We start from the raw sequence: 9,619 nt of genomic DNA, 5'->3' as shown, positions 1-9,619 counted from the left end.
TATAATCTGCTATAGTGATGGTCATTGCCTGTATTTTCACTTTATTATAGATAATAGGTTATAGTGTCGGAGATGGATAAGTCATGGATGCACTCGGATAGAAGATCGAAGGCATATGAATTTGGGGTGGAAGCATTTTTGAACTTTGCTGTAGAAAATCTTCTAACTACAACACATATCCGTTGTCCATGTGTTAAATGTGTTAATTTGAAGTTGTTTGGGGTTGGAATTATAAGGGATCACTTATACTTTAATGGAATTGACCAAAGCTATAAGAATTGGACATTTCACGGAGAACCTTGGGAAGCAACTACTAATGCTAGTAGAAATGTTGAAGAAGATGATGGCCATAGTAGGTACAGTTTTGTGTCTGAAGAAATTGATATGGATGATAATAATTTTGGTGATTTTGGTTCGGATCCGTATGAGTTTGCCAATGTGATTGGGGATGGAGATCAACCAGTGTACCCTGGTTGTAGAAAGTACACGAAGTTATCGGCATTAGTGAAGTTGTATAATTTGAAGGCAAAACATGGGATGAGTGATGTCTGTTTTACAGAATTATTGATACTTCAAGGCGATTTGCTTCCAGAAGGAAATACAATACCAACCTCCATGTATGAGGCTAAAAAGACTTTGTGTGCATTGGGGCTGAGTTATGAGAAAATGCACGCATGCCCCAATGATTGCATCTTGTATAGGAAGGAGTATGAGGATTCAACTAATTGTCCTACTTGTGGTATCTCAAGGTGGAAGGAAGGCAAAGATTCAATCTTGAAAGAGGGTGTGCCAGCGAAGGTGGTGTGGTATTTTCCCCCAATTCCAAGGTTTAAAAGGATGTTTCAATCACATTAGATAGCTAAGAGTTTGACTTGGTGGCATGCTGCTAGAAAATCAATTGACGGTCAGATGTCTCATCCGGCGGATTCCCCGTCTTGGAAACTTCTTGATGATAAATGGCCTGAGTTTGGTAATGAGCCGAGAAACTTGAGATTGGCTCTTTCATCTGATGGATTCAATCCCCACAGTTCTCTAAGTAGCAGATATAGTTGTTGGCCGGTTATCTTAGTTACATATAATCTCCCTCCATGGCTGTGCATGAAACGAAAGTTCATGATGTTAACCTTATTGATTTCCGGTCCTAAACAACCCGGAAATGATATAGACGTCTACTTGGAGCCTTTGATTGATGATTTAAAATCCTTGTGGGTTGGGATTAGAGGAGTGTATGATGCACATAATGGAGAATACTTTACACTCAGAGCTGCATTAATGTGGACAATTAATGATTTCCCCGCCTATGGAAACTTATCTGGTTGTGTTGTTAAAGGATATAAAGCTTGTCCAATATGCGGCGATGATACACCTAGTCACAGGTTGAAAAATGGCCACAAAATTTGTTACATTGGGCATAGAAAATGGTTACCAATCAATCATCCATATAGGAGGCAACGTGCAGCTTTTAATGGGAAACCTGAATATGGCATACCTCCCGAGCCATTAACCGGAGAAGAAGTGCTGCATATGGTTGAAAATGGTGACAGAGTTTGTTGGAAGAAGAAATCAATATTCTTTGATCTCGAGTATTGGAAATACCTTCCTGTGAGGCATGCCCTAGATGTTATGCACATTGAGAAGAATGTTTGCGATAGTATCATTGGTACATTGCTGGAGATCCCTGGAAAAAATAAAGATGGGATTGCTGCTCGATTAGATTTATTGAACATGGGGGTCAAAACTGATTTGCAACCCGAGTATGGAGAAAGACGTACTCGTTTGCCTCCTGGGCCTTGGAATTTGTCAAGAGCAGAGAAGAGAGAGGTTTGCAATTCTTTCTATGGTATGAAGGTCCCTGAAGGTTATTCTTCAAATATTAAAAATCTTGTATCTTTACAAGATTCAAGACTTCTTGGCCTTAAATCACATGATTGTCATACCTTAATGCAACAATTGCTCCCTGTGGCAATTCGTTCTGTTTTGGAGAAGCCTGCAAGGTATGCAATAACTCGTTTGTGCTTCTTCTTCAATGCTATATGTGCAAAGACTGTTGATGTTTCCAAGCTAGATAAGTTGGAAGAAGATGTAGTAGTTACTCTATGTTTGCTTGAGAAGTACTTTCCCCCTTCATTCTTTGATATCATGGTTCATCTAGTAGTACATCTTGTCAGAGAAGTTCGCCTATGTGGGCCAGTATATTTTAGGTGGATGTATCCGTTTGAAAGATATATGAAAGTGCTGAAGGGGTATGTTCAGAATCGTACTCGTCCCGAAGGTTGCATTGCTGAGCGGTATATAGCTGAAGAAGCGGTAGAGTTTTGTACTCAGCATTTATCTGATGTTAGTACAGTTGGAGTGCCTTCAAGCCAAAAGATGGGACTTTCAAAGCCATTATCAGGTTGCACAGTGAGCGTAGTTGATCAGGACCTGTTGAATCAAGCACATCTATATGTCTTGGAGAATACGGAGGAAGTCCTACCTTATATCGAGTACGTATGAGCTTTATTCTTTAAGTTTCCATTTTAAATTATTTCTTATGTTTATCTTCTATATTTGGGACCGTAATGCTTGAATTTTTCGTGTCATGTAGGCAACATATGATCCACATCAAGATTGCTTATCCAAAATTTAGAAAGAGAACAAAGTGGCTGCAGGATAAGCACAATAGCACTTTCATTCAATGGCTACGCTTCAAGGTATATGTTGTTGAATAACATATTTCTCTTTTAATTTTCTTCTTATTTATATGTTAGATTGAATTAAGATATGATTAATTTGCAGGTTCAAAGTGAACTTGAGGAAGACAATCATGGCGTATCAGAAAATTTAAGGTGGCTAGCAGCTGGTCCAAACATGTCAGTGCCATTATATAGGAGTTATCTTATTAAAGGTATTAAATTCAATATCAAGGCACAAGATGATGTGCGGACAACTCAAAATAGTGGAGTTTATTTACTTGCACATACCATGCAAGTTGCTAGTGTCAAGGATAAAAACCCAATTCTCTCAAATATGGGTTTCTATGGTGTCATTCAAGAAATTTGGGACCTTGACTACCAAAAGTTTACAATCCTAGTCTTTAGGTGTGATTGGATAGATAGTTCTGGTCTTGTAGTCGACGAACTTGGATTTACCCTTGTAGATTTGAGTAAAATTGGACATAGGAATGACCAATTTGTTTTGGCTTCTCAAGTCAAACAAATATTTTTTGTTGACGACCCGATGCATCGTGGTTGGTCGGTAGTGTTATCAATGCCTAATAGAGAATATAATGATGTTATTGGTGATGAAGTCTTAGGTGATGTGATAATTGAGTGTGAGCCATTTACTAGAGGGATGCCAAATGTTGACACATTTGATGAACTGGTGGGTGAGTTAGGCGGTCAAAATATACGAGATGGGTGTGAAGATATATGGATTGAATGATGCTTATGTAATTGGCAGTGTATGACATTAATTTTGTAATATATTGTAATGTGATTTCTTCACTTTCTACGTTCAAATAAAACACGACGTTATTGTGAACCAGTTATTCAGCATATTTACCGACGTCTTAAAGCAACGTAACAATGAAGAACCACGACGCAATTGTGAAGCAATTATTCAGGATATCACGTCGGGGAAGGATTAAGAACCGCCATGTAATTCAAAATAACACGACTCCAATCCCATAATACCGACGTCTAAAAAACGAGATATATAATCTGAACGTTAAAAAATACGACGTCATCATACATTTTCCACGTCGCAAGTTCTTTTATAAACGAAGAGGAACGAAATGAATTCCGACGGAAATTCATTATAACCGCCGTCTAATAACAATTAAACGACGTTATTTGTAATACGGCTCTCATCATAATCAACGCCGTCTATATGTTCTGTAATACGGCTCTCATTTATTTAAAACCGACGTTGTTTAGAAGTTCAACGTCGTCTATATTATTAAGTGCGTCGTGAGTAATGATGATAGATATAAATACAACGTCGACTATATAAATGACACCGACGTTGTTTCGCATTTCAACGTCAACTGTATAAATACATACGTCGTAAATAATGACACTGACAACTATTTCCACGTCATCTTTTTTAGAAAAATCGAAGTGGAAAATTTATTTCACGACGGTTGTTTGTAAATAAGAGACGTAGTATATTTCAATAACGTCGTCTTCTCATGTATTTAAAGACATCATATTTTTTCTTGTCGTGTAAATTATATTTAACGGCGTTGTATTTTAGTTGTCGTCGTTGTATGTATATCTTGCGGCCTTGTTCTTTTAACATGTGTCATATTTTTCCTTTTTAACGACGGTGATTTGTTTGAGTTGGTCGTCTATTCTCATCCTCGACTATTTTCTAGAACTTTAGCAGACTAAACACGTCTGTTTTTATTGTTTGCCGACGTTGTTTTATTTAACAACGTCTAATATTTATCGTCGTTGTTTGTTTCTGAAAATATGACGTATAAATTTTGTAATACGACTCTCATATATTTGTAACCGACGTTGTTTCGTTTTTCAACGTCTACTCTATAAATACATACGTCGTAAATAATGACACTGACAACTATTTCCACGTCATCTTTTATCGAAAAATCGAAGTGGAAAATTAATTTTACGACGGCTGTTTTTATATATGCGACGTAGTAGGTTTCAATAACGTCGTCTTCTAATGTCTTTAAAGACGTCAAATTTTTTATTGTCGTGAAAATGATATTTAACGGCGTCGTATTTTTATTTTCGTCGTTGTATGTCTATCTTGCGGCTTTGTTCTCTTAATATGTGTCATATTTTTCCTTTTTAACGACGGTTTTTTTAGAGAGTTGGTCGTCTATTCTCATCCTCGACTGCTTTTTTAGATCTTTTTGCAGTACAAAGACGTCGTTTTGTATTTGTTGATGACGTTGTATATTTTAACAACGACGGTGATTTAGCATCGTGATTTATCAGGGAAAAGATGACGGTGGATTCCACGACCATTGAAAAACCGAATACACGACGGTGATTTACCGTCGTCTTTTTGCTTTTTTGTAGTAGTGACGCCATGTGCCGTACTCGTTTTTACTAATTTTTTTTTTTTATAAAAAATAGTATAGCCGCCCGGCTGTACTCATTTTTCCTAATTTGTTTAAAAAATAGTATAGCCTCCCGGCTGTACTGTTAGTAATGACGTTTTAATTATTATTTCTTTATGAGTTACCGATTTCACAAATGACTTAATAAATAGTATATGCTTGGAGTTCAATGGACGTCAAAAAAATAAATTACTTTTTTTCGTTTGGGTGTCTTAATTAAATTCCTCTACAGCCCCAAGGCCCGAGTCTTTAATTAATATAATTATTAATTAATGAAAGCCGAATCCAAAGCCGAGCTATAGCCAAGTCCATTAGCCCAACTCTCCAATGTTAACCACACTTAACAAACTATCATAATGCTTTGTTTATAAACACCTTTATAAGAGTGGATTTTCGATGTGGGATTTTCACAAAGAGTACCTCAAAAGATAGGCCTACAGAGAAATCTATGTTTTTATTATTGGTGCAATGTGGAAATATATTTAAAGCCCTTCAAAGTCTCCGTGATGCATCTGTAAATGCCCTTCGAGATCTTGCATCTATCGACCCTGATATTATTTGACTTCTTATAGAAGATGTTTACTATTCTCTGAAGAAAAAAGACATACCTTCACCCTCCACATCAGACATACCTGAAATCTTACAAATTTTGCCCCCATCCTCATCTCCAAAAGAGTACCTTTATGTGCAGTATGGAGGGCAGAGTTATGGTAATGATGTTGACTTCCATTCTGTGGAAACTGTTTTCAAGAAACTGCATGCAATCTAGTTTCTGTTAACCAAATACACCTCCATACAAGAAGAAAGGGAATATAATAAGCCAACTAATATTAGAGCCAGAAGGCTCAAAGAAATCATAAATAATATCATGCTATGACAAGCAAGAACAACTTGAACCAAATAAGCATTTTCAGATTCCCAAGTGTTAAAATCCAAGAAAGAACAACTTAAACCAGGAAAAACAAAACTATTGCATTAGGTTGAAAAACCAAGAGTCTCAAGATTCATTGAAACCAACATCAACTTCAAGTTGAGAATCATATACATACCTCAACTCAATACCTAGCTATGCTTCTCGTCATCGGCAGTTGAAAGTCATCCAAGGTAGCTACATTTGAAATTCGGTCCAACTCTTCTCTTTCTATTCGAAGAAAAGAAGGACTTGGCCTGTACTTCAAATATTGCTAGCCCGGTGAGACACCTTGCTCCAGAATAGGGCTGCTGCTCCACTGATTTCTTTGATGAAAAGTTCGAAGGTTTCTACCTCTTATATAGACTTGGGAAACCGACACAGACTTAATCATTGGACTTCTTTCCTTCCTAGGTTTTAGGCCCAAAAAGTTATTTTTAATATCCAATAAATAAAAATTTGGAAAAAATTCAATGAAAACATTTGCAAGTGTATGATCTTCCCGTTATGATGATATAGATATATCAATTGGCTGCTGCAAGCATTCTAACAGCCATCACAGTCATTCCTGAGCCATCAACCTCCATCCTTTGGTTGCTGCAAATATCCCAGCGACCATCGACCAAATCTCTCGGCTGCTGCAAGCACCCCAACAGCCATCACAACCATTTTTCCTACTTTCTCAACCTTCAAATCCTTCAGTTTCCCTATAAAGCCTCACCAAGCATAACTCCAAGCTTTTCCCTCCTCCTCATACTTTGCCAAGCTATAAACACCACAGCCTTCAAGCCTCAAGCTTTTCCTTTCATTCTCCTTCTCTTGAAACTCTTAAACCACCATAACCAGAGCTTCAGACAAGAAGTTTTCAACACCCAAACTCAAGTATATCCAACACCAAGCCAAACACATGCATTAATTCTCACTTGCTAAACTTGTGGGTCTTTAGCTCCCACACTCCAAGCTCTCATGCCAAGCTCAAACAATCTCCGTTCAGCATCAGCAAATCATCTTCATCCATTTTCAGAGCTGTCGAAAATGTCAACACAAAACACGCAGCCGCTGGAAACACAACAGAGTACTCCCCTAGGACTTGCTTCTCCTTCGGGATACTTTGGGCCTAGTTCTTGCTAACTCATAAAAAGGGACAACAAATGTCTGATTCACCACTCTATGGAGGTCCAAAAATGAACACAAGTCTACAAACAGTCGCAAGTGTTCATTCGAAAACTTGTATATTCAGTTTCTAGTTACTTCACTTTATGAAATATATAAATAAATAACAACTCTTCACTGCATGAACCGTAGAACAAGAAATCTCAAATGGATTCAACATGCAGAACCGGTTTATGTCCTTTCAAGTTGGACGGGTGGAACAATAACAAATATGAATTTTAATTTTAATAATTCTTAACAAAATTTTAATCATCAAATATAGAACAAATTTACATGGAATTAATGTAAATCAACAAACACAAATGTGTAGAAATACTGACAACCTTAATGATTGAGGCTTGCAAGAATTGCAATGTCTTAAAGACAGATTTCGCCCCTACTCTTGTGCTCGTAGTTCTATAGGCGTCCATCTTCGAGGATTCAACAATCGATAATCCTAAATTGAAGCACTTCAATTTAAGACTTTGGCGAACCAATTATATATTTGTACTCTGTAGTGATTTCCTTGCTCAAATATTTGAATATTCTTCAAAACCAGAAAAGGGAAAGGCTTAAGTGGGATTTGAACAAGAAACTGCACATGATATTAATACTTGTATGAAAAAGGCATCAACAGGAAGGGACCAGCTGCAGTATGAATGTAAGCTGTAATTTGCTTTGAGATTTGAGGAACAGGTAACTGCAATAGTTTGCAAAGAGTGATGAATCTAATGAAGCATAGACTGCGTGGTGCATCGCAGCATATTTTGTGGAAACAAAGTTTCTTGTTGCTTATGGCACATAATGAAAGATCATGAGCAAAGGAATTTCATAAAACAAATTTCATCCACTCATATCCATTTATGGTAAGAAAGAAGAAAAATACGAATCGACCCGAAGAAGGTCAGTGAAAACTTAGATTTAAGAGAAACAATGGCAGAAGTAGAAAAGAGATACTATTTATAATTCTATATATACCTACTGCTTCTGCTTCTCCTCATGTATTGATGATGACATTGCTCTTTATGTCAGTTATGCTGTCATTACAAGTTGAAAGTTTGTTACATGATTTGCTTCTTGATTGCATTTATCATTTTAGTTGCCCAGGATTTGACAAAGATGAAAAAGTGTTGGAATGCATTTATCAAATCACTATGTGTAGACCCGCCCATGCGTGTTAGAAGCTTTTTAAGTGGTGAAGATTTAAGTTTTTTCTTCTTTTTTTAGTAAAGAAAAGCATAGTGGTTAGGAAATGCCAACCACATGGTAAATAGACTATTCACCATGATGGTATGATCATGTTCTTCAAAGTGTGTTTTCGCAAGAAGTCTGATAGTCAAGCTGTGCCTTTGTAGCTGCCTTTTCAGCTTTTTCTAAGACAATTCTTAAATGATTCAACGTCCCTCCCTCGGCCCTGCCCTTGATATTTTGCAACTTCTTCTTCATCATAGAACAGCAATGTCAACTTTTGAACATACTGGTTTACTTGTACCGCAATCAACTACCCCAATCTCTATTTCATCTTCGCCTTCCATTACCTACCCGAGGTCCTCCCACAATGACTCCCAAATTCTTACAATGCTTGCACCATGGTACACAGAATTTCACAAACCATGCAGTATGTACTACAACTTGTAGTAGGTTTATATTGAACAATACAAATGTAAAGTTCTTACGTATCAAGGATTTCCATTGTTAATTGGGCTATTGGAGGTAATTAAACTATGTTTTGTAGGTTAAGAAAAAATTAGCCTCAACTACAATAAACCCCCCAACCTATAGGGGTCATTACAAACTCGTACCCAACCTTTGTTGACCCGTTTGGCCAGTAACTTTGTGAATCCTTTCATAAAACATCCTTTGTCACTCAGTCCGTCAGGAACCTCATTAAGTGATAAGAAGGAGTTGTTGACGTGGAGCATTTAAAAGGTCATCTTTTGACTTGAGCCGTTCAGACAAAATAAAAGGTCTCTGAGCCCCAAAATCGTCGAATTCCTAATTTCATCACCTCCATTTTTGTCTTTTGGAATTTCTCTTCTTTTTTTTTTTGTCTTTTTATATTTTTTTGGTTGTGGATCTGGGTTAGAAAGTGATGCGGGTTTGATGTAATGTACGGAGAGAACAAGGGTGCAACTTCTTTCAGTGGATTGATCCCCAAATGTGTGAAAGGTCGAGCACTGTTATTCCTAGGTTGCTGAGAAATGTGAAAAGGCATGAGGAGTTGCAAAGAAAAGTGGCGACAAGAGGGAGGGTTATGTGGGTAGTGCTGCTGGGTTCATGGGTCACAATTTTGGTGCTTTTGTTGGTGTTGTTTGGTGAGGGCTCGAAAAAGCATGTACCTAACAAAAATGTTAGGCTAGAACTAGAATTTTAGGCTCTGTCTTAGTCATTGTTTTGCAAAGGATGTTTGTATGATAACATTGTAATGAAATGTAAGTTACGCCCTATCTGTAATGAAGTTGTAAACCTTTACATTTTGAAATGAG

This window comes from Prunus persica, chromosome G5, assembly GCF_000346465.2.
Source record: "Prunus persica cultivar Lovell chromosome G5, Prunus_persica_NCBIv2, whole genome shotgun sequence".
NCBI lineage: Eukaryota > Viridiplantae > Streptophyta > Magnoliopsida > Rosales > Rosaceae > Prunus > Prunus persica.
The sequence above is the reverse complement of the archived record's forward strand: the minus strand, read 5'-3'. Positions refer to the sequence as shown.